Source organism: Siniperca chuatsi, linkage group LG18, assembly GCF_020085105.1.
Source record: "Siniperca chuatsi isolate FFG_IHB_CAS linkage group LG18, ASM2008510v1, whole genome shotgun sequence".
Taxonomy (NCBI): Eukaryota; Metazoa; Chordata; class Actinopteri; order Centrarchiformes; family Sinipercidae; genus Siniperca; species Siniperca chuatsi.
In genome coordinates, this window is record NC_058059.1 from 24,446,798 (window position 1) to 24,472,982 (window position 26,185).

The 26,185-nt window shown below is 39.6% G+C and overlaps 1 protein-coding gene and 2 long non-coding RNA genes across 5 annotated transcripts in view; 2 read left to right on the forward strand and 1 right to left on the reverse strand.

Moving 5' to 3' along the window:
- The first annotated feature begins 192 nt into the window (after positions 1-192).
- LOC122865237 lies at positions 193-6,552 on the forward strand. The gene is made up of 6 exons (XR_006375426.1): positions 193-1,056; positions 1,303-1,346; positions 1,431-1,813; positions 5,503-5,684; positions 5,847-5,938; positions 6,157-6,552. It is a non-coding gene; the product is annotated as an uncharacterized LOC122865237 (long non-coding RNA).
- Positions 6,553-8,893: 2,341 nt separating this feature from the next.
- LOC122865238 lies at positions 8,894-10,607 on the reverse strand. The gene is made up of 4 exons (XR_006375427.1): positions 10,501-10,607; positions 9,676-9,722; positions 9,514-9,538; positions 8,894-9,233 (listed from the first exon to the last, which is right to left on the reverse strand). It is a non-coding gene; the product is annotated as an uncharacterized LOC122865238 (long non-coding RNA).
- A 7,342-nt stretch (positions 10,608-17,949) lies between these two features.
- The window catches only part of megf10 (multiple EGF-like-domains 10), a 94,461-nt gene continuing 86,225 nt past the window's right edge, over positions 17,950-26,185 (forward strand). The window contains exon 1 of one of the 3 annotated variants that reach the window (XM_044173376.1): positions 17,950-18,162. The gene's annotated coding sequence lies outside the window, so the exon portion shown is untranslated. The remainder of the gene's footprint in view (positions 18,163-26,185) is intronic. The other 2 variants (XM_044173373.1, XM_044173374.1) reach the window with 2 other exon arrangements.

Genomic DNA, 26,185 nt, shown 5'->3' on the forward strand with positions numbered 1-26,185 from the left:
GAGAGGAGAGAAACAAAAAGTTTGTCCATTTTGGATGGACAATTGAGCAGAAAGCAAAAGAACTAGGAATAACTGAAATAAACATTAGTCCAACAGTACCACTCCCTGTAATACATGCTTGGATACTCCCTGACCCTATAGTAGATCTCACATTGCTTGGCATTTTACATCCACAGATAATACAGACCTATATAGAAAGTATCTACTACAGCTATGTTCAAATGTATACAGATGCTTCAAAGAACACAGCTAACAACATTTGTATTTCATTCATAGTTCCAGATTTCAACATTAAAATTGGCAAATGAATCAGTGATGGAGTATCGGTGCATAATGGGGAGATGCTGGCAATTCTGTCAGCATTGCGATGGGCTGAAGATGTGAGACCATTGAGAGCAGTTATATGCTCTGATTCCAGCTCATCATTAATCAGCTTGAAACGCAGCCATTAAGACAGCAGACCAGATGTCTTAATAGAGATACAACAAACACTATATAGAATTCAAATGATGGGGCTAAATATGACATTTGTATGGATACCAGCACATTTAGGAATCAAAGGAAATGAAATAGCTGACGAGTGTGAAAAGGAAGCCACAAAAACGAATCACACTGACATTACAGTATGCCTTAGTAAAATGGAAATGAAAACCACAGTTAAGGACAAGTTGAAAGAAAGGTGGCAGAAGCAGTGGGAAGAGGAGAGAACAGGAAGGTGGTTATACAACATTCAAAGAAAAGTCGGTGTGATGAGGAAAACGGGGAGAACCAGGAGAGAGGAAACAATAATATCCTGGCTACGTTTAGGGCGCACAGGATTAAACAGTACATTATGTAAAATCCCATCATACATCATACAGGAAGATGTACAGTCTGTGGTCAAGAAGAAACTTTAGAACATGTTATGATTTACTGTCCATTTAATCATTAGTGAATGTACAGTTATAAAACTTTACGAAGCAGAAGAAGAAGATGAAGAAGAAGAAGAAGAAGCTGTCAAAACGAGATGGTGTCGGCAAGATTGCGGATCGTGTAACTACTATATCAAAGACAACAGTAAGAATATTTTCCCGAGATAACCGTTTAAAATGAAGTAACGTCATGTTTACAGTAGTAACACATATTGTTACTAGAGTTGATAATCTATTAAAACTTTATGGAACTCCATGCACACTGCTTGGCTAACATAAACATTCATTGCCGTCCTCAGTCTTGAACCTAAATAAAACCCAAAGGTGCAGGTCTGTCAGTCTGTCTGTCTGTCTGTCTGCATAATACCCTGACTTTTTTCCCTCTTTACAGCTCAAATTCCCAATTGTGTTCCTGTCAGTCTCAGGACTTCTGTGGTAAGTCCGTTTTATTACTTACCATGCACTATGTCTGTGTTGAACAATGCTTTATCTAATACTTGTCAAATATTTTACTTTTAGACATGGGAAACTCAGTTAAGCTTCAGAAGCGTTAAGATAAAGGTGGTGAGGACTCGGGAGATGTATTGTTGGCCGTGCAAAGGTATCTTACCTTAGTCAAGACCTTCCCCAGCCCACCTCCAGACAGACCCTTCCACATCTATTACACCTCAACAGGCTGAACCTGATGATGTGGCACTGAGCTGTTGTTCATGTTCTGAGATTGTGTACAGTAAGGCAAAGAAGAGAGACCACCAACCTGATTATTATTGGGGTTTGTGACTCGAAAAGGTTGAGGACCACTGGCCTAGAACATGCTGATTGTAGGTGCTTGGAGTGCAGAGCCACTGCAGTCTTTTGTGAGGCTTGTCTGAAGAGGACTCCACCTTCCTGATAAGTAGAATGTAAGAACAATAGTATGCACTCACCCATACAGACATAGCAAGGTCACAGTTATTTTAAATAGATTCATTAGATTCTTCTAATTGTATTAGCACCATGTAGTATTAACTATTAGGTTATAGGTGACACACTCAAGTAATTTAACAACTAAATCAAGTAAATAACAACTTCTTAGTGAACCATGTCCAGTATCACCTTGGCCTTTACTGTATGTGCAATGTGCAATGTGAGCATGATGATAGAGAAACAAGCTTTTCTGTCTGTACCAGTCTCGCCCCCACATGCTCTATATGAATGTGTGTCTGCGCACTCAGCGAGAGAGTTGTCTGCAGTGACATTTATTAGCAAAATAATTGATGACAAGACACATTGCAAACACACACTAAAACAGGGAATGTTGTCAAGGTAACAGGCCTATGTCATATGAGGAATAGCCTATGCCTCAGCCTCTGTAATTTTACAGTTTAAAATGTCCTAGAACGTTAAACAATACATTAGCCATCATTGTGGCATGTCTTGATAAACCTTACAATTAGGGTGTCAATAAATAAATAAAACATATGAAATAAGGTCTAATTACAAAAGTTCTGATCAGTCAGGAATAGGCGTGGTTTGAAATATTAATAGCTATTTACAGACTGTGTGGGCTGAAATGCGGCCTAATTCTCCTTTTACAATAATTCACTACATGTTTACAATCAGGAAGGCAAACTCATTAAAATATGCAATAATTAAGATCAGTGTATATGATGACGTAGTGGAAGATCTAAGTACAGTGGCGTGCAAAAGTGTTTGCCTTCTTCCTGATTTCTTATTTTTTTGCATGTTTGTCACACTTAAATGTTTCAGATCATAAAACAAATTTAAATATTAGTCAAAGATAACACAAGTAAACACAAAATGCAGTTTTTAAATGAAGGTTGTTATTATTAAGGGAAAACGAAATCCAAACCTACATGGCCCTGTGTGAAAAAGTGATTGCCCCCTAAACCTAATAACTGGTTGGGCCACCCTTAGCAGCAACAACTGCAATCAAGCGTTTGCTATAACTTGCAATGAGTCTTTTACAGCGCTCTGGAGGAATTTTGGCCCACTCATCTTTGCAGAAGTGTTGTAATTCAGCCACATAGGAGGGTTTTCGAGCATGAACTGCCTTTTTAAGGTTATGCCACAGCATCTCAATAGGATTCAGGTCAGGACTTTGACTAGGCCACTCCAAAGTCTTCATTTTGTTCTTCTTCAGCCATTCAGAGGTGGACTTGCTGGTGTGTTTTGGATCATTGTCCTACTCCAGAACCCAAGTTCGCTTCAGCTTGAGGTCATGAACAGATGGCCGGACATTCTCCTTCAGGAGTTTTTGGTAGACGGCAGAATTCATGGTTCCATTTATCACAGCAAGTCTTCCAGGCCCTGAAGCAGCAAAACAGCCCCAGACCATCACACTACCACCACCATATTTTACTGTTGGTATGATGTTCTTTTTCTGAAATGCGAAGTTACTTTAACGCCAGATGTAATGGGACACACACCTTCCAAAAAGTTCAACTTTTGTCTCGTCAGTCCACAGAGTATTTTCCCAAAAGTCTTGGGGATCATCAAGATGTTCTCTGGCAAAAATGAGACGAGCCTTAATGTTCTTTTTGCTCAGCAGTGGTTTTCGTCTTGGAACTCTGCCATGCAGGCCATTTTTTCCCAGTCTCTTTCTTATGGTGGGGTCATGAACACTGACCTTAACTGAAACAAGTGAGGCCTGCAGTTCTTTGGATGTTGTTGTGGGGTCTCTGAATGGCTGAAGAAGAGCAAAATGAAGACTTTGGAGTGGCCTAGTGGAGATAAGTTGAGCAAACTGTTTGCGAATGTTTATTCAACATCTGTTGCATAATAGCTGAACCTTATATGGATTCAGATGTGAATTTGATACAGCATTCTAGTATGGCTGACAGATGAAGAAGAAGAACAACAAAATGAAGACTTTGGAGTGGCCTAGTCAAAGTCCTGACCTGAATCCTATTGAGATGCTGTGGCATAACCTTAAAAAGGCAGTTCATGCTCGAAAACCCTCCAATGTGGCTGAATTACAACACTTCTGCAAAGATGAGTGGGCCAAAATTCCTCCAGAGCGCTGTAAAAGACTCATTGCAAGTTATCGCAAACGCTTGATTGCAGTTGTTGTTGCTAAGGGTGGCCCAACCAGTTATTAGTTTAGGGTTTTTTTCACACAGGGCCATGTAGGTTTGGATTTCGTTTTCCCTTAATAATAACAACCTTCATTTAAAAACTGCATTTTGTGTTTACTTGTTATCTTTGACTAATAATTAAATTTCTTTGAAGATCTGAAACATTTAAGTGTGACAAACATGCAAAAAATTAAGAAATCAGGAAGGGGGCAAACACTTTTGCACACTATTGTATATGAAACAGTAATGTTTTTAGTGACTGCTGCTTATATCATACACATTCTACAGAGCCCTGGTGGGAGAATCCATATCCCAGTTTAGGTATCACCACTATTACAAAGAAGTTTGGTAGATGTTTGCCCACAGTTAGATGATGGGACCATGTCCAAAGGTTGGTTCTAGTTCCAGCCTGGTTCTTGTTTGATTACTCATAATTGCAATTTCCATGAAATAATTAAATCAAATTGATGTCTGCAAATCAGTTAATTACAGTATAAAGTATTATAATAAAATAGTATATCAACCTGTTGCTCTACACTTATGAAGGCTGTATGAGTATGAATGTGGGACCTTGTGTATCTTTCAAAGATACAAGATACAAAACCAGCATTACTCAAAATGTTAGTTGCAGAAAAGGATGTACAGGACTACCTGTTATCACATCCTGATGGCTCCAAGCCTCACGTGGTCATAGTTGCAGAATACTGAGTCCATGAAATGTCAGAGTTAACTCATAGAAAAAGACCATTATTCTTCCCATAATTATCTACATGTTTCTTAAATCTTTAGGAGTGTAGTAATTTCAAGGCTGGCAACATGCTGAGGTCACAGCGTTTGGAGTTTATTGACTTTTGGTCGAGTTTTCCAGAATGATAATTCCCCTATTTGATTGTCCGTATTCATAAAATGCTTAGAATAGCATGACCCTAACACAAGCCATACATTTTCTATCGCCAAATATGAACCTCATGGAATGTGTATGGGAGATTACAAAATATGACTATGTCATGTTTACCACCATTCTATAATCTTCACTAATCTTAAAAAAAATTAAACGTTTTGATCAAGTATAGAATGAAAATTGAATTTGATGCTGGAGATTGTCTGGATAATTATTTTTTACTTTTCCTCAGTATAAAGTGTTTCATCAGTCACATTTTTGTGTTGTGCCTATCCCCTGTATGTCATTGATGAGCTTCTCCAAAGATGTGAGGACAAGAACATACGCCTGCGAGTTGTCTATGACATTGCCTGTGTTGTTGCCTCACATTTGCACGAGTACATTTTTAAACTCCTGTGTAAAACTGACACACATCGTTCACTCTCCATTGTCCTGTCTATCCACTACACTGCTGAAATGAAGTAGAAATGCCTAAAAGTAATCTTAAATCTAACATTTTTCCCACCTGCTGTTTGTCTAAACTTGTTTCAGAGCTGCGCTGTTTATGACAATATATTAGGAATATGCTCAGTGTCAGGGCATGTTATGGTCTATGACTTTGCTTTAATCATAGATCAAGTACAGCACCAGACGGCTTGATGGGTTTGGGCTCACAGACGGGGAAAGGAATGAAGAGGTTGTGGTCTTTCCAAGGAAGATTTGTCAGAGTCACAAAGGAGATGACTCCATCGGACCGTCTTGACCTGCTGACTGATGCCCTTCTGCATTATGGACGGAGAAAATCAACTGACCTAGGTTTGTCCACTGCTGTGTAACATGTCAAAATTCAGTGTTGGTAGTTCTATGTAACCACTGTGCTTAATTCCATTTAAAAAAAAAAAGGTTATATGTTCAGGTGTTTAGCTGATCACACATAAATTGGTCAACATAAGTTAAAAAAAAATGGTGTCTTTACAGAGGTGCAGCTCCTGCAGAGATTAGACAAAGCAGAGGAAAAATATCAATTTTCGTTCAAGAAGACATCTCATCTGTCATCAGAGAGGCACCAGGTAAACCATGCACATAAGAAGCAAGTAACAATAGTTGTGAGTAGTAGAATTTTAGATTCCATTTACAAGCGCATTTTGCATGTGTAGCATTGCTGAGTATGTAGCATTGACGGTTGTCTTGTTTCCTGTTATCTTTGTTGTCAAAACCAATAAGAAACAACTTAAGTGAATGCATGAATGTCTTGAATAGAACATTGCAAATATGTCTCCATTTACAGTAATGAAGTACAATCCTGTAAGCTGTGTGGGTGAAGAAGTAACATGAAATGAAGCACTTTATTAGAGCTGTAATGTCTCCAGACACTGACTGGAAAAGGAACTACATCATCAAGCTAATTCAATTCTACAAACTCAAGTAAGAGTTCAATGTGTTTATGTAAGACTATATGGTAATTACACCCATCTTTAAGTGCCCTACTGATGTGCTTCAACATGGAAGCCTAGGTGTGATTAGATAGCTATGAGCCAGACAATAACGTAGCATATTGTTGAAGGCCCTCCCCATGTCAAGCATACAGACACTGATATACAATGATGATGAGGATGACAATGATATGCCAATGATGATGGCCAAACTACACGCCATCTTGGACAGTGTCTCCCACCCGCTCCATGACGTGCTGGTCGAGCAAAGGAGTACCTTCAGCGGAAGACTCATCCCACCCTTTTTGGTGGAGACTCTTTAACTCCTCCCTCTAAGGGTTAGTCTGTTTGACCCTAGGTCACTAAACTGGACATTGAGCATTACATCTCCGCCTTAATTAATAATAACTGTGCAATATTCTGTGTACTACTCCCGTGCAATATTAGTTTTCCTATGTTAGCTTTCTATTTATTGTATTGATATTATATACCTCTATCACTCTTGACAGTACATGCACCTCCGCTTATTACTATTACTTATTACATATTTGGTGACACTGTATTTTATACTGTACTTTCATCATCAACCAATAAACCCACTTGGTACTCGACACTTAGTTTATCTTATACTTATACCGACCTGATACTTAATTTATTTTCTGACCTCTTTTATAGTGTTTATAGTGTATCATATCGTTTTCTAGTACTTTCTCCTGTGTGCACTGACGTAAAGGCGAGCTACTGTAACAAAGAGTTTCCCTACGGGGATCAATAAAGTATTTCTGATTCTGATTCTGATAGCAACTATGACTGTAAGCACTCATGACGGGGCTGGTTTGCTGCTTCCTGATTTTTAATGATTACTTTAAGCATTTATCATCATTCAAAATGTCTCCTTAATTCGGTCCTAATCAAATGTCATCAAACTCAGACAGTTTATGTTCTGTGTGTGTTTTCATTATGCCTGGTCAGGATCTAATTGAGTGCTGTGTTGCTGATCAGTTGATTAGTCACACTGCAACAAGGTCCATGTTTGTTTTTCTTGAGCTGTGAACTGTGCTGTCAATCTAAACCAAAAAACTTGGTTTAAACTTGCTCTTTTTGGACAATAAACACTGTTTTTGTAGAAGTTGTTGTCTCAGTGATTTCTAAAGTCTTGTAGTACTCAGGGTATATTTAAATTTTTTAGTGGACCTTCAGAGATTATTGTACAGTATTGCTGACAATCTATGGAATCAGTACTACAGGCTTGGAGGAAGGCCTGAAGTTTTGGGTTATGGCTGAAAAGGCCATCTCCTTCTCATTCACAGGTCATCAAATAATGAGACATGCATAGGCTGCTATTTACACAACCCTGGAGATTTTTGTTTCTTTATGATTCTTGGTTTTGGGATTTTATGGCAGCATGACATAACCTATTCAATCAGAATCTGTTTTATTAGCCAATGCAAGCAAACAAAGAATGTGTCTTGTTGTTTGCTCCCAAAAACGCAACAAAGAATAAAAGTAGACAAAAGTAATAATAATAATGAAATAAACAATAATATTCCAATTAAATTGAAATTTTAAAATCTATTTACAGAATGGAACAGTAATAGTTTTGAAATGGGATATAAAACTTGAAATGTAATATTGACTTTACAAAGGAAATATGGACTGTGCTATGTGTATGAAACATTTTACAATCACAGGCTATAAAACATATATTTTTAACAGATAGTGGCATTTGGATTTGCAGCACAAATTGCTTTGATCTACCAAAGGAAAATTAAATATTTTGGAGTTGAAGCCAGTTAAGTGAAATTAACATATTCAAAGCAATGTCTCAAAGGCAGCTTATTCAGTTACAACTGTTGCCAAATGAAAATTGGGGTATTGCATGTCAATTCACCAGACCGTCTCAGATCTTGCTGACACTGTATCAGAAGATACAAGCAGGTCAAAGAAGGGTTTTTTATGCAAACATAATTTTGGGTGGATTTGTTTAAAATGTCATATCCCTTCTAGTGACTACATGAAAAACAATTAACTGAGACACACAAGCTTCATAATGCATAGTTTTATATACATCTTGAGTGTTATCCTTAATACTAATATTACATACATATTATTGAATTAATCTGGGTTAAGGTCAGCCATTTTGATTTCTGGTATTTGTTTAACTCTCAGTAATTTTCAGACTCGGACTGATCTTTGGCACAAGTAATGATAAAGGCACAAGGAATCCAAACGCCCCACATTAAGCCCCACTGAGCCCTGCAATGTGAATATTTCACAGGACAGTAGCAAATATAATTTCACTATTTGCCAAGATGTACAGAGATGAACTTCTCAAATTGATGCAAGTTATTTATTACTAATTGTAAAGCCTTAACTCACCACTGTGAGTTATACAGTCAGGTAGTTGGCCACCCATAGGCTTGTACACTGGTACATATTCATTTATAAAGCAATTCTTGGCTTCTCAGATGTTTTTATGTTTTTGGTCCCAAATGTGTGTACAGAGCTTGGAAAAAGGGTGTTTATATTCTACACCTTCTGCCTGGAATCTGCTCCTGAAAGACTTCAAATTTAACAAGTTCATCTCGCGACATGCTTTCAAATCCAAAATGAAAGAACTGGAGGCTGATTTGTTGGAATTTCACTGTTTATGATTAGCAGCTACTTGTTTGTATCTGTGCTGCTGCCAATCTTGGTCTCCCTTGAAAAAGAGTTCATTAATCTCAATGGGACTTCCTGAGTAATAAAGGTTAAATAAAAGTTAAAATAATTGCTGCCTCCTACAGTGTCAGCAAGATCTGAGACAGTGGGTGCCAGGGCCTCTGTAATTTGATGTGGAATACCACAATTTGGATAGAAACCTTCAATGGCAGTCATCACGCAGCTACATTAGTGGCTGTTTCTGAGGACTCTTCTTCCATCTGCTGTGCACCTAAAGTACATAAAGCAAAACACAATAACATCTTTCTTAATACAAATTTTGAATCTTAATTAGAAATGTGCAATATAATTTGTCAGCATTTATACTGTCATGGTTACAGTAAATGATTGAACAGAAATAGCTACAATAGCATTATTGGCAGAATTTTTACGTCAGCTCGATTTTAAGCAATAACAAAAACTGAGTTGTAGTGACTGGCGTTCAGAATGTATTATGATTACAAGAAGAAATACCATTTCCACACATGGCCTCTAATATCTCTTCGACTTACTTCGTCCGGATGCCATCTGCTGTGTCTGTTGATTTGAAGACATTAAACCATGACACAAAGCTCAAGGTTTTGGTCATATTTTTTGGATCTAATATATATATATATATATATATATATATATATATTTAAGAGATAAGGTTAAATAAAAACAACTAGGCATACCTTCTGTGTCCATGTCCTCTGCTGTGTCAGTGGGGTTGGTGCTGCATCTGATTGGTATGTTAAGGCAAAAAAGGAACACTTATGAGCATAACAAATAATTGGTCTTCCTGCATTGCTGGAAAAGAATAATCACACAGCATTATCAATGAAGGAATATAATTCACAGGAATGTTAGACATATAACTATTAATGAATAGTTTGATGAGCATGAAAAATATGTAAACCATTGCTAAGGGCCATCACAGTCACTAGAGTCACATTCAACTAAACACTTATAAGATATTCTGGAGAGGTGCCTCTGAAAATGTGTTCCACTATAATCATGAAAACTCCAACTGAGGAATAGTGTCACATCCCTCACAAAGTGTTAAAGACACATACAGAATCTATTTAAAAAATGCAACAAAGCTGTTCTGGATGTTTGCAATGGCCCAGTACTATAAGGACTCACGTATAGGCCTGTGTTATTTTGTGTTACTGTGTTACCTGATTTTTCCCACTTTGCATAGAGCCAATTGGCATGCAGAAACAAACTGCCACTGTTAATATCACCTACTTATTTCACCATCTTTCAAAATGGCTTCTACTTGCTTCCTTCCATAAAAGGAAGGCTTCTTGAGGGGCAACTGTGGCTTAGTGGTAGAGCGGGTCAATCACCAATTGGAAGGTCGGCAGTTCGATCCCGCCCACATGTCTAAGTGTCCTTGGGCAAGACATTGAACCCCAAATTTTTCCCGAGGGCTGTTCCTTCGGTGTGTGAATGAGATATGTAGTTGAAGCGCTTTGAGTAGTCAGAAAGGCGTTATATAAGTACAGTCCATTTACCATTTGAGGGTAAGGCCATTGGGCAGTCCAGCAACCTTTATGGTCATGGTTTGATTCACCAGGGACTGCCACTAGGGGGAGTAGGGGAGTCTTCCAGTACCTCCGGCCTCCTCTGAAAGACAAGGACACACACATGCATGTATGTGTTACACAATTTTACACAGTTTGACAATTCTGACTTTCCCCTCTTGTTGATAGCCAGTGTACAGGCTATAAACATGCCATTTTGTTAGTGTCATAATCTTGTGATTGATGGGCACATTAGATAAATAATTCATTGATTTGATTTGATTCATGGAGGCATATTAGGTTATCAAGATACAGGTCTAAGCCATTTCTTTACATTAGTCTAAAAAAGTGTTGGAAAATATGCTTACTATAAAACAGTTAAACAGTACATCGACTTGATATTTGGTACTGCACCTGGTGTTGCTGCTGAGGAGCTGTCAGCAAATGTAACAACAGACAACAACTATTCATTTCATAAAATTGTATTACATATCTTTGCACTATTATGGGCCTGAGTCCATTTGTGTGGATTTTCATATAACCAATGTCACCTTTGAAATGCAGTGCAAAGTAGTTCGCTGTGTGTTGAATCAAGAAGTCAGTGGCTCCTTTGCTGCTCAGTTCTAATCTGGACCTTTGGCGGTCAAATGACAAATTGGCCGTTTCCAAACCCAAAGCCTCAACCTTGGACACCTTCACAATATTTAGGTAAACAAGAAGACCTACATTTCAAACAATTCATAACAGGGCTAGGCAATCTCTATGAAAACAGAGTTGAACTTGAAAATATTGTGATAAACAAGTGCTGAGGGAGATTACATTAACTATACATGTGTTTATGTGGAGTCTAATATTCCACTAATAATTTAACTTATAGCCATATCTGACACTACTAATGCATCAGCTGACCACCTTGCTCTGAATAGACTAGCCCAACCAGTAGGAATTCAGTTTGAGAGGGGTGGTATAAGCCTTTGACAATGTCTTCGATGAGAGAATATTTGATGTTGATAGCCTTGTAAATATTTCACCCAATTACTACCCCCCCCCCCTTTTTTTTTTTTTTTTTTTTACAGACTATGTGTGGTCTTACTGAGCATATTCTTTCATATAGGGTAGATTTCGTTGTGATTAAGCACCTCCTCTTCTTCTCATGTTTAATAATTGCTCATTACACACATTCGTATTACATGCTTTGAGTATGCAAATCATTGGATGACTTAATTCAGTATACTCTACATGTTAAAAAATCTGCTGGAATATTTATTTGGGATGAATTCATTTGAAATGATTGAAGAATCTAAATATATATGCTCCACTTGTCTGTCACAGTGTTTTGCTCAAATCACATGACAATTGCTGTCAATCATTCTTACAGTACATTATAATGACACCACCAAGCAAATGAAGCTTCTTTCCAAACCTCTAACTTCTGATGCATTTAAATTTTTGAGGTCCCTCGTCTGCATGCCCTTGTGCTCTCAGTGCTGCTGAATCTTGAAAGTATTTCTGCTTCTGGTCTTCAGTGTGTGAAGTACTTGCCAAATACTATCCTATACATTAGTTTCACGACCCTTGTGAACCCTTAAAGTAAACAGGGCCACACTTGATATTAAGGGTGAACCAACACATGTCATTCCCTCCTTAAAAAAGTATTTCAAAGTTTCCCTCTGCTCCTCACGAATCTCTGTTCTCTGGAGGTGTAAAGGGAGACGGGAAAAGACAGGTGAAGACGTATGAAGACAGAGAGACAGACAGACAGAATGACCGACAGGCAGACAGACCTGCACCTTTAGGTTTTATTTTTCAAGTTCAAGACTGAGGACATCAATGAATGTTTATGTTAGCCTACGTCATTGCGCACTTACAAAAATACAACAGAGCCACCACAGCCCTGATATGACCATATAGCTAAACAAGCTAAGGTATTTGGTAGTGTTAATCTTCTGCATTAATATAAATGTCACTGTAAGACTCTAGCTTACACTCACAGGTGACAGGTGTGCTGGTTCCTCATGCAAATTAAGTCAGGCAAACCCACAGAACTTTATTTTACATTCTAGTCAAGATTCAAAAGTTTCCAAAGATTCCAAACATGTCTGAATGTCACAACAAAAGCTGGCAGGGGCTAGCGCAGGCGCACTGATCGCTTGTGTTGCCTCGCTTCTGGTGACGCCATGACCGTTCAAGTTGTTTGGACGCATCTGCTCTCAACAGAAGTCAATGGGAAGGATTGGCGTATCATATGCACACAAAATTGGACATATCATCTATGCTCAATTTGAAAATGTAAATCCGTGTTATTTGTACGCAGATTGCTCAAACCGTACCACAGTCCCCCAAGGTACAAATATTTTATAGCCAGGTTCAATTCTGACTGAAAGTCGCGTTGAATCTTGTCAGATGTAACCTGCTCCCTACTCACTGTCAAGTTCAACACGTTTAGATGGTTTTCTTTATGCCAACTTCACAGTGGCTTAATGATCTCTCTCCATATCAGGAACAGGTCATTATCTTGTGTCTGTGTTCCGTTATCAAGAACATGAACACTTCAAGTATAATTCCTCTAAACCTACAGGACTCCAAGCCTTGATTTTCGTACAACAGCCAATTAATAAAAAAAAATGCAAATATAAAGTATGTACAAGATCATGCAATTATTTTGCAATAATAATTCTTATTAATAATAAATCTCAGCGGCACGTTTGTGCTTTTATTTTGAAGGCTAATTATCCACCAGCAGCCTTTTTTGGCCCAATTCCAATCTGGCCCCTACACCCTCCCACTCCATGACGGAGTGCGCTCTGTGTGGAATCACACTAGCGGCTGTGGAGGGTCTCAAGCTTTGGGAGGCCCTCACCTTTCTCCAACGGAAACAGGAACATTTGTCAGCATGGTGCCTGTGAGGATGGGGACCTTGGGGATACACTGGTTTGGGTTGGACAGCTATGAAGAATGTGATTCTGGCCAGAGCATCGGTTCCAAAAGGATGCTTAATTTATTCCAGTGCAGGGAGATTACAACAGTGACTTTGTGTGGTTCTGAAAATTAATGAGGAAAATATATTTAAACTCAATTCTAAATATATATAAATTTACGATTATAAATCTTGAATCTCAAATAAATCTGGTGAAACAGCTCCCCATTTTAAAGAAATGTTACACTTTACACTTACACGTATTCAGAGGTATTCAGAGAACCTATTATTATTATTATTATTATTATTATTATTATTATTAACATAACCTATACTAGCGTTCACTCGTTATTTAAGTTATCTCGAGATGCAGCAATAATATTACAAACACAAACTGGAAAATACACAAAGGTAAGCATGGTAATGGAAAATAACCTTGCTCTACAGTTAAACATTCACAAGCAGATTATGACTCACGCACACAAATCACAATAGAAAAGTAAAAAGGGGTTAATTGTCCTTGATGAGCTTGACTGAACTGTCCGTCGCTGTTCTGAAGCTGGTGCTGGAAAAATGCACGAGTCCGTGCGCGGGTCCATGCACTCCCCGACATTCACAGCAATCACCTGGGAGTGCGCAAATGGGCTTTTGCACACAGCTGTCCCCGAATGTTTCTTGAGACACGAGAAACAGGGAGAAAGCCAAAAACGGTAGTGAGGTGGAGGCATGATTGTTCTACAGGCAGCATTTATCCAAGCCCAGTGGGTCCTTGGAGGGTCCAGCCGAATTTGGTGCAGACAGCCAAGGGTGCTCCTGAAGGGCCTGTAAAACTCACTGGTAAGGGCTTGAAGCTAGCCACCAGCATAGTAAGTTTGTGAAAGAAAAATGATTAATTAAACAAATAAAAACTCACTGCCACACTTTTCTGGACTAATTTTTTTTCTGATTAGAACCTTGGTTTTTTCCACAGTCCTTGAAATTGCGCAACACAAGCAATCAAGCCCTGCTGGCCGGATGGTGTACCTGACTGGCAGAGCACAGCATGTGCGTCTGCAGCACTGTGTATCGGACAGCGTGGTCAGCAACTCTGGGGCCCCTCAGGGGATTGTCCTCTCTCCCTTCCTCTTCACCATCTACACCATGGACTTCAGCCACCACACAGAGTCCTGCCACCTTCAGAAGTTTTCTGATGACTCTGCTGTGGTGGGATGTATCAGCGGTGGTGATGAGTCTGAGTACAGGGCTGTGGTGGGTAGCTTTGTCTCATGGTGTGAGCAGAACCATCTGCAGCTCAGTGCGACAAAGTCTAAGGAGCTGGTTGTAGACCCACGAGGGGCCAAGGCACCAGTGACCCCAGTTTCCATCCAGGGGGTCAGTGTGGACATTGTGGAGGACTACAAATACCTGGGAGTACACATGGACAATAAACTGGACTGGGCTAAGAACACTCAAGATCTTTACAGGAAGGGCCAGAGCCGCCTCTATTTTCTGAGGAGGCCGAGGTCCTTCAACATGCCGGACAATGCTGAAGATGTTTTATGAGTCTGTGGTGGCCAGTGCTATCCTGTATGCTGTTGCATGCTGGGGCAGCAGGCTGAGGGTAGCGGACGCTAGCAGACTCAACAAACTGATCTGTAAAGCCAGTGACATTGTGGGGGTGGAGCTGGACTCTCTGACGGTGGTGTCAGAGAGGAGGATGCTGGCCAAACTACATGCCATCTTGGACAGTGTCTCCCACCCACTCCATGACGTACTGGTCAAACAAAGGAGTACCTTCAGCGAAAGACTCATCCCCCCAAAATGCACCACAGAGCGCCACAGGAAGTCATTCCTGCCTGTGGCCATCAAACTCTTTAACTCCTCCCTCTAAGTGTCAGTCTATATGACCTTAAGTCGATAAACTTGACATTGGATCATTAACATCACTGTAATACTTTAAATAATTGTGCAATATTCTCTGTTTAATACTCCGGTGTAATATACTCTGTTTTCAGGTTCTGTCTAAGGTTTCTGCCTGTTAAAAGGAAGTTTTTTCTTGCCACTGTTGCCAAGTGCTTGCTCATGGTGGGATTTGTTGGGTCTAGAAAGAGTACGGTCTAGACTGCTAGACCTATAGGAAAAGTGCAATGAGATAACTTCTGTTAGGAATTGGCGCTATATAAATAAAATTTAATTTAAGTCTTGCTCAAAAAGCAGACAACTACTCATTCTTTACAAGAGGTTTGGTGGTTATAACTATATCAATTTGTTGCAAGTCCCTTTCCAATTTTAAACAGAAGAAAATCCACAATAAACACTAGACTGCAGAAACACCCAAAAAACAAACTAAATGCTTATTTCCTTTGAGTTCCTCATTAGATAGAGGAGTAGTTGAATAATTCCCCTTTCCAGTATAAGAAGATTTCAAAAATGGCTGGAGGTAATTTGGATTGAACTCTAATATGCTTATTTTGATCAGTCTGCAGCTTTTGATGAGTTGTGGAGAACTGCTTACCAGCATGTGGCAGCAGAGACAAACTGGTGTTAAACTGAAGCCCCCAAAATAATTGTAAATCAGCAGGGTTGATTATCAGGCCAAGAGTTTAGCCTTTTGACAAATTTTGCTGAATGCTTTTATTGCCATGACCTCTCCTGAGGAGAAGTTATCTAAAATATATGTGATTTTTGTTGCAATTATTGTCAGACCTACCTTAACTAAAGAAATCCAGATCTGAGCTTGGTTTGAGATAAAAAAGAACGGCCTCAATTTTCCTAAATTACGGGACAAGTCATTAAAGCTTTATTGCAACATTCTGCTGCTTAGCACTCGACATATTCTCTACTGTAGTTTTATTTTTATGTACTATTATCGATTCTGTATCATCCACATAAAGAAAGAGATCACGTGAGCAGGCAGATTTTAAATCATTGATATATAATACAAAGAATAACACCCCCAGAATGCTCCCCTGGGGGACCCCTCAGGTTGTGGATTTAGGACTAACATCCACCTTTTGATACTTGGAAGATGGTCTCCATTCATAATATATCCCCATTGGCAAGCATTATGGGTAGATAAGATAATTAACAATGTGAATGGGTCATTATCAAATTAAGCCTGAGGGCCCCAATGATGATCTGTTATGGAGCGAATTGCAGACACTGCAAGAAAAAATTTGTTGTGGGGTGTATCAGGTGTTCTCTTAAACTGATGCCACAGCAGGTATAAAATGAGGCACAGTAGCAAAGTAAAATTAGGACTTCTTACTTACTTCTTCTGGAACAGCGTTGCATGGATGGAGTGAGTTTCCTTCAGGGCGGCTGTGGCTTAGATGTAGAGAGGGTTGTCCACTAATCGGAAGTGTCCTTGGGCAAGATACTGGATCCCAAATTGCTCCCGAAGGCTGTGCCATCAGTGTGTGTGTGTGTGTGTGAATGAACATTAGTTTCTTTCTGATGAGCAGTTGGCATCTTGCACAGCAGCATCTGCCATCAGTGTGTGTGTGAATGGATGAATGTTGATATGTAGTATAAAGACTAGAAAGGCGCTATATAAATGCATTCCATTTACCATTCAATCAATCAGCAAAGTAATAATGAGTACCCTATTCTGAATAAGTTTAAATGTTAGTTACGATATAAAAATAACAGCTATGATTGTGTGTGTCCACTGTGGTATATAACTAAATAACATGGGGGTTACAAAACTCACGCACAATAACTGTGGATTCATGTATCAGTTCATGACTTCATACTGTATTTCCAACATGTCTGTCTTTTCAAATGTCAGTGGTTGAAGCAGATAAAGCACCACATTATGCCCTAAACATCTCGATGCCAGTAATTTAACTTGTCTATTTAAAATGAACTCATACCTGTGGGAAAGGTCTGAACGAATAAAACATTAGTTGATGTTTTTCTTTTTTTCATACCCATCCAGCCACTGACATGCTCATAAATCTGATGAATGAATTCACCATAACAACAATTGTGATCACATACATACAGTAATCCCTTCACGTGGGTCCTGCTGCAGACCTCCTCTCCATCCTGGGATGCTCATTCCTGGGGAACATGACTCAAGGTGCACTTTTTTTTTTTTTTAAGCATTTTCCGACGCTTTCAACCACATCTCGTAAATGGAGCAGTTAACCCATCATGCACAGGTGAAGGAAGGCGGTGTGGCCCCGGCGTCCTGTGTGCAAGGCTGTCAGCTGTATGGATTTTTCCTCCTCCTTTGACTGTGCGCAGTAGACATGTTCTATGTGCGGCTCTCTAGGCTACATTCCCACATGTGTGAGACAAGGTTTATTACAGTACACACAAAGAAACAGCAGTTTGACTCATTCCTGTCCTGTCAAAACTCCGTTCAGCTGTCCATAATTTATTTGTAGCTATTTGGACTTTTAACAAGTCAGAATGTAGCCTCGTTAGAAATATTTCCTTTTGCATATAAATGATACATATCCTGCAGGACGGTGACGGTCCGTCATTGGTGGAGGGGCTGGTGATGTCACGGGAGCAGTGCGCCAGGGTTTTGAGAATGGGGAAAAGTTTCAGTGTTAAGACGCTGCCGGAGACTCCTCATCTTACTGAACACCGCGAGAAACACCGCGTTCAACGACTTCAGCTTGTGTCTTGCGGGCTTTCAGGAGGACCGCACTGTTTTTTCATTATTAACAGCTGGATATATCACCATCAGCACCAAAGGACGGATCCATGAGCCAAGGCGGGATCGTTATTCTCTCATAAATAAGGTACACGTTTTTCTACAGAAGTCAGCCAATGTATCTAGGCTATCGATTTACAGACGAGATGTGAATAACGTGTTTTTACTGCGGATAAAAACGGTGTCAAAAACGTTTGCTTGCCGCTGTTTGCTGTGTTCTGTAAGCATAGACCTGCCGTCAAACCCCCGGGTCGGATGTTTGCGGGGTACAGGTTTAGTTTTGCCGTTTTAAGCGCACTCATTCATTTCAGAGGATTAGGGGAGTACAGTTTACTCTACAACATGTAGTTACTGGAGGGTTTTACTTTCAAAATGGGCCATATTTTTTCAAATGTATGTCATATAGGCTACATTAAAATAACACGTCCCCCAATTCTAATCTAGTAGCCTACACCATGTTTAAGAGTTACACATTGAAGTTTACACGGATCCGCACCTCGCTGTGTGCGCTCTCAAAGAAGGACATTGACATACATTAACATTTCAATGAAGGATATTTAATGCAGTATCATTTTCAACTTTTGGACATTTTCTAACATTGTCTATAAGGTTTACCATACGGAATATTTTTGGTTTTCTTTTTATTATAATATTACCGCCAAGCAATGGACAGCTGGAGAGGTAAGTTTTCCAATATTCTTGTTTTAATGTTTATTGTGCTGGGGAAAAAAAAAAGCAGCACTCATCTCATAGCTTCTTCCCCGTCTTTTAACAAAAATAGGAACATTTCTATTCTGACTCATTTATCCAGTTGGCATGGCCGTAGCCGGGTGAAAAACTGGGTCATAAGCCCATTAACCCCGATACATATAAACACGATATAATCTATACAGCATTCTGAAAGGGACAATTCCACATTTTACTTTTGATGCTTTAAGTACATTTTGCTGTTACTTCTGTACTTTTACGAAGTCAAATTTTGATGCCTTTATTTTTTTAGACAGTGTGATGTGACTAAAGTGGAGAATCTAAGTACTTCATCCACCACTGTTAAAATGCAGTATAATGAAATACATGATCCATACTATCAGGAATAACTTTCTGGTGGGGAAATGTTACATTTCTTTTCTGCCATAAAACAAACTCTGACTGTAAATCTAGCTATAAACTGCGCCTCAGGAACGCAAAAGCCCTAAATTCTAAAACTGACAGTTATGACCTAGTCTACATCCTTTCTCAGCAGAGATCCCAGAAACCCGTACTAAACCACTAGACCAAACTGTTCTTTGCCACAAGGCCCGACTATATCAGGAGGATGTTGACACAAGTTTTCTTGGAACAGAATGGGTGCAGCAGTCCTCCTTTCACCTTATGCAACACAATGTCTGGATGGAAGACATGCTGACGTTCTTCTGTAGTTGAAGACTGCAAAACTGATTTATTTGATATTATATATTTTTTAAATTGTTTTAATGGGTTTGTTATCTTGGCTACTCGTGCGCCCCAGTGGGAGGAGAGGGTGTGGCAGCGCACCTTTTTAATCTGAGTGTCGCGAATGAGTCTCAAATGGTCTGCTACCTGCCTGCTCAAAGCAGGTCGACAGCTGAATGCTGCAGATATGTTCCATCTGCAGTCTCCAGCTGGAGTGATGTTATGCAGAGGCGCACCTTCTGGCAAATGTTTGGGGCCCCCAAAAATTTGGGGAAAAGATGGCCACTCATATTGGCGCATTTTGCAATGACAACCATAATCCCCATTAAACCTCCCATAAATGCACTATACAGTGTGCCACAGCTGTCCCAGGCGAGCCTGGCCATGAAATTACCAAAAGTGCATTTGGCACACCCCAGACGCACTGGGCGTGGCACACTTGACTGTGATTTGTGCTGTTCCGCAGGGTTCACGAAAACAGAGCCCATAGTCCATTATCAGTTCATTATTGTATTGTTCAGTATTCAGTATTGTTTCCTTTGTGTGAAAAAGGTGTCTAACGGACCAATAGGCAACAGTGCATGTTTGTTATTTTTCAAAATGTGAAATATACAGATAGGTGACAAATTAAAGGAAAAATCAACGTGAAGTGTCTTAGTACGGAGTCAGGCCACCACAAGCCTCCAGAACAGCTTCAGTGCTCCTTGTCAAGTCTGTGGAACTCTATTGGACAGCCCAGTATCACGCGAAAGAGTGGCACACCCGCTGATCCACTAGAGGATACTGTGTCAGTGTCACATTTTGCCTTGCCTAGGCATGAAAAGTACACGCATGTATGAAGGTGCAGTACCAGCAGGGGGTGATAATGACGGGAGAAAAGGACTTAGTATAAAGAGTGACAAAGTCTGCATTTGGAGGAAGGTCGGGGTGGATAGATGGGTCAAACACAGGACTTTCACATGGGAGACTGGGGTTTGTTTCCTGTGTAAAACCAATAGTCAATGTTGATTGTTTTAAGGAAGTTATTTTTAACCCAAACCATGAACTTTTCCTAAACCTAACCAAGTTTTGGTGCCTAAACCTAACCAAACTGAAATGTTTCTCAGCAAGCTTTATTTTGAAAGTCTAACCAGATGTTGCATATTTATTATTGCTAACTTGACCGTGGAATATGAATGTTAAAACATGACACTGACACTTGTGGGTGAATGGAGTGAATGACATGTACTGTAAAGTGCTTTGAGTGGTCCGAAGACTAGAAAGGTGCTATACAAGTACAGTCCATTTACCACTGAGAGCAAGATCTCTTTTCCTAGCGAGACCTGAGTACAGCAGATATAAAGAAAAACAAACATAACCAGACATAACAAAAGCATCTGCATTTGATATGTTTCTCCACTCTTTTATTAAGGTTTTTCCTTAAATTTTTCTGCCGTCTGTATGTAGCACTGCACTGTGTGCACAGTAAACAGTCAGAGCATACATTGCGCTGCAATGAATTGCTTCTGCCCTAAAGTAATGGATGTTTATCAAGAACTGATGTGACATGGCCAGTGGATTGATTCAACCCCGGGTCATGGTGTTCCTCAGGGAGGTCTCGATCTGTCTCAGCAACAAGTGTTAGTTTAGTTCAGCTGTTATTACAGTTTTGGTGCATGTCTAATCATGTCATAGGAGAAGCTTAATTTATTTTGAAAAACATCAGACTATAATTGGGGAAGAGAGGGGACTTCTTTTTAAAGCAAAAATGGTTTCAAGAGTATTTCTTAAGGCTCGTTTCCAAGTCCTTCGTCTATACATGACTTGTAGGCTGGCTGAGTGTGAATCAAGGTTATTATTAACGAACACTAACTAAATAACGAAAACTATATGTAAAAATACATTTTTGTTAACTGAAATATTAAAAACGAGGCTTTACAAAAAACGATAACTAACTCAAACTGTATTGTGTGTTTGCAAAACTTATTAAAACAAACTAAAATTAGAGAAAATGTCCTTAGTTTTCATCTATGTCAATTTATTTCATACTACACAAGCCTAGTATTTCAGGTGGATATGAAATCTATCTTTCAGTCTTTTAGCTGTGCCAGTGTTACGCCAGCTGTCGGCACCTCACAGTCTGTGATGTGTTGCCGATCCGTCAACGCCACGGCTGGCATCATGGCGGCAGCGAAAGTCAGAAGAAAGCACCAGAGTCCCATTTGGGATTACTTTGAATATGTCTGTGTCACAGATAAAAGCAAGTGCCTTGTAGTAGTGGAAGGTGATAAAAAAAACTAATTAAAACTAAACTGAAATTGAAAACAAAAAACCAAAACGAAATAAAAATAAAAACAAATGAAAAATGCAAAACTATAATAACCTTGATTTGAATTTCTTCATATTTAAAAACAATTATGAGTATTATAAATCATGTCTTACATTTCTTTTGGGATGTGTAGGAAAGCATTGGCAGTGGGTGGTAATCAGGTTGATGAATAGAGTTAGCTGTGTTTCCTAAACATAGCGGCAAGTGCAAAGTTTGCAATAGATAGCAATAGAATGGACATATTTAAGATGTTTACATGATAAAACTGAAGATGCAGACTTTTCTGTGGCTGATTATTAAACTTCTGATGCTTCTGTTGGATTTATTCTTTATCGCTGGTGTGTTTTCCATCTTCATGACTTTGGACGTGGACTTTTACCATTTTCCATTGCAAAATGGTACTTTATATTTTGCGCTATATACCAGCTTGTCATTTGATTGCTGTGTATGGGGGCGGCTGTGGCTTAGTAGTAGAGCGGATCGTCCACCAATCGGAAGGTCGGTGGTTCGATCCTGGTTTGCCCCAGCCCACGTGTCGAAGTGTCATTGGGCAAGACACTGAACCCCAAATTGCTCCTGAGGTGTGTGTGAATGAGTAGTTACTTTAATGAGCAGTTCTGCCATCGGTGTGTGAATGTGATATGTAGTTAACTTTCACTAGTTAGAAAGGTGCTATATAAATACAGTCCATTCACAGCTTTTCCAAATGCACCACCTGTTCCAGTTTAGCCGTCGTCAGACTAATTCTCAAATGCTTATTAGTCTGGAACTTCTCAGTTCTTTTTTGATATTTGTTATCAACGGGCGCAGACCAAAATGCCTCTGGCACACAATTGGATAGACCCACAACCAATCAGAGCAACGAAACATGTGACGTAGCGCTGAGCGACACATGCAAGTTGGGGGGGTGCTTGATCTGTTTTCAAGCAGCAAAAAAATAGCGGCCTGGTCACAAACTTTATCAAATTACAGCTAAACAGTACATTAAAATGTGTTTCTGAAAACATTTGAGGAGGAAAATAGGCAATGCAGTAACTGAATTGATTTATATTTGATCAGCACTTTGACAGATTGATCTGAGTTTCGTGAGCCTGGTGGACCTACAGACTGGAACCAATCAGTGCAGCAAAACGTGTTACATGTGACTTTTCAAATTTGGACCGGTGACGCTCCTGTCAGTCAACGTATCAGCCTGTCAACAGTTAGTTAGATCAACAGTTGTGACTGGCCCGACCAGATCCAGGACTGTTGGAAATCTGTCTAAATGGGAGGGGGGCCAGACATATCTGCCAGAGCAAATGAAACACGAGCTCAGCAGATTCGTCTGGTTCCCAGGCTAGTTCCTGTTAAGAAAAACAAGGAACTCACTTGGAGAAAGACCGAACAAATAGTTCCCGAGAGACTTTAATGGGTCTAATAAGTGGCACCTGCTAAAATCACACACATTCACACTTTGGTGAATGGCCAGGCTTACTGTGGAATGAATCAGTGCTCTCAGCATGTAGCCTGCCAGTGAAATTCACTTTACTAATTTTTTACATACTGTAGTTTGACCCATATAGACCGCTAATTAAGTTTTGTCACTGTAGTAGTAAAACTGAAAAGGTTATACATGCACTCGTTTCTGCTAAGAAATTGTAGTTGAAACAGATTAAATGTCTTAAATGATGGATTCTTTGGAGATTTTGAAATGTTATTGTATGGAATTACTAGCTGAAGTTGAAGATCTTAAAGGAAATGATGCACATTTGAAGTTGCACCAGATCTGAAGTACCGAAAGAAGTTGAAGTGGCTGTTAAAGGTGGAAGTGCTAAAAAGAACTGAAGTCTCAGTGAAGTTTGAGTGCTAAATGTAAAAGGCATAAAAGGTGTCAAAGAGACAGTTAAAATGAAAGTACTGAAAGGAACTGAAGTGTCAGTTGAAGTACAAATGCTGAAAGGAGCTACCATGTCATGACTTGTAAGTGTTGGAAGGAGTTAAGAGAATTCACTCTAAAGTAATATGTCCTAAGAACTAATGAATAGCTTCCAACACTACAGTAGTTTTACTGCAGTGACAATGGCTGTATTTTCATGGGCAATAATGATTTAATCTTTGCTTGATCAGTGCTAGGACAACTGAAACTGAGGAGCATATTTGTGTGATTACCTTAATTAACATCAAAATAAACAATGGAATCAAGTTGTGATATGGGGATACAATTTGCATGGATGTACAGTCCATATAACTGAGGTTCTTACTGAAATCATGTCAACTTGAATCTTAACTGCTGGAATTGAACTGTTGCCCTGAAGCTGATGACTTGCAATAATTGGAGTGTTTGTGTGCATTGAAACACACTGTAAAGCCCCTTTTACACTGGACAAAAACCCCGCTAACAACTGCTAACATCTGGCTTTTGTCTTCAGTGTGAAAGGGTATAATCGGCATTCACTCCCGAGTCAAATGACTCTGCAGTAGTTATTGGCTCCGATTGGCAGTGATGTAAACATGCTAATTATTCCCCCCTTTTTCTGGGGCAAGTCTTTCATCTGTTTCTATCTGTGGATGTAAACGTCTCATCCAAATGTTTATGTAGGATTAGCATGCTAGGCTAACAGTCCGTCAGCCGTGACTTTATATCCGCACTGTGACGTATTTCAGAGCACACAAACACCGTAAACACACCTGTCACCGTGCTGGGCAGGTGACAGGTGACAAACCGTCCCCAGAGACACGACGGCTACACCTTTTTTTTTTATACAGTCTATGGGCTACACACAGCAACCACCGTAACATTGTCACTAGCCTCCATGCTGCTTTTTACTGTTTAATAACCCTGTTTTCCGGCGCGTTCGTGACCATGAAAACAACAGAAAAGGCAAATCGTCTACTGGCAGTGTGAAAGGAATCAATTGCCTATTTTTAGCGGGTTTACTCGCGTTTAAAAAACAAAACAAAAGACCCCCTGCAAATACGTGCTAATGTTTGTGTAAAAAGGGTATAAGATGACACATGTGGTGTTTCCCGAGTGAAAGTGAGTGAGGGAGACACACAGCTGACTGTGTGAGATGAAAGCCAAAACACAGCATTGCTCGCTCACTCACTCGCTCACACTGTCTCTCTCACCCACACACACACCAGCTGTGTTTTCTCAGAGGTTTCAGTCAGCCAACCAGAAGTGACGGATGTTTTTGAGTGAACAATTCAAAGATATTTAAGTCTTTGCAACTACATCTTCCAGTTGAGACTTTCATAACTGTCATGTGTACTCACTGTAAGAAATGTTTGTTTGTCATTCTATACCACCACTGTTCCAGTGTTTCTTTTTTATCCTCAGTATGACGCTCATTTTAGCACATCATGAGCTCAGCTTGTCAGAATTATATACTATAATCAGTCTAAGCTGTTCTTTGTCAGGCTTGCTCAACATCCATTAGAGTCAGCTGTAGGCCTACTTCATCAGCTTCAGCTGTTGTTTTGACAGGCACAACCAATGAGCCTTGATGGGAAAGTAAGAGTGTTACTTGTGCCCACTTCTTTCCTGAAGAATCCCTCAAAGTGAAACAAACAGATGCAAACTTGATGTAGTGTACTGCTTTGTACTAAGATGCACATAGACGTAGGTCAGTCAAAAAACAACTTTGGATTTCCGAGGTATTATTTCTTTTTTGTTTTACGACCTGTCGTTGGAGCTATTCAGTCTATAAATTTCACTTTTTTCCATCTGTTGCATTGTGGGACAAAAGTGCCCAGAACCATTACCACACTCAATTTTAGTGTGGTTCCAGTGTGAACATACTGTGCTCTAAATACAGCTGCAATGGGTATATAGTGACGGTGTGCAATTGGGACACATACAGAATGGAGCCGAGCCTTGAATGTCCTAAAATAATCACGATATCATCAGTAGCTGGCATGCTGGTACAGAGATGTACATACATACCGCTGTGAAACTAGAGGCCCCTGTGTTATCTTTTTTTTGTTTTTTTTCAGTTTTGTCTGAAGTAGTTTCAACAACATAGCTTGTTGCTGGTTTAAATATTGCGCGTCAAATTTGATCTTATTGTTAACCTCCAGCCGCTGTTATTATTTACACACAAGCTTCAGTTTAAAGCTTAGAAAACATCATTCAATTTCAGTTTTATGTTTATACATTAAAAACACACAGTCACGCAGGTGCATGTATACCTTGTAGCACACATATCAGCCCTGTAAGTTGACAAACAACTCTCTGATCACTTGGTATCTATAACAAATTCTTACCAAATGCTAAAGCATTTACTAACTGAGTTCTGAGCTAGCAATAAAGATCACACAACTCTGTATTTCTCATTTTAGCTACATTTGGATGCATTCGAGAAAACGGGCCCCAAACACTGCATGTGTCTGC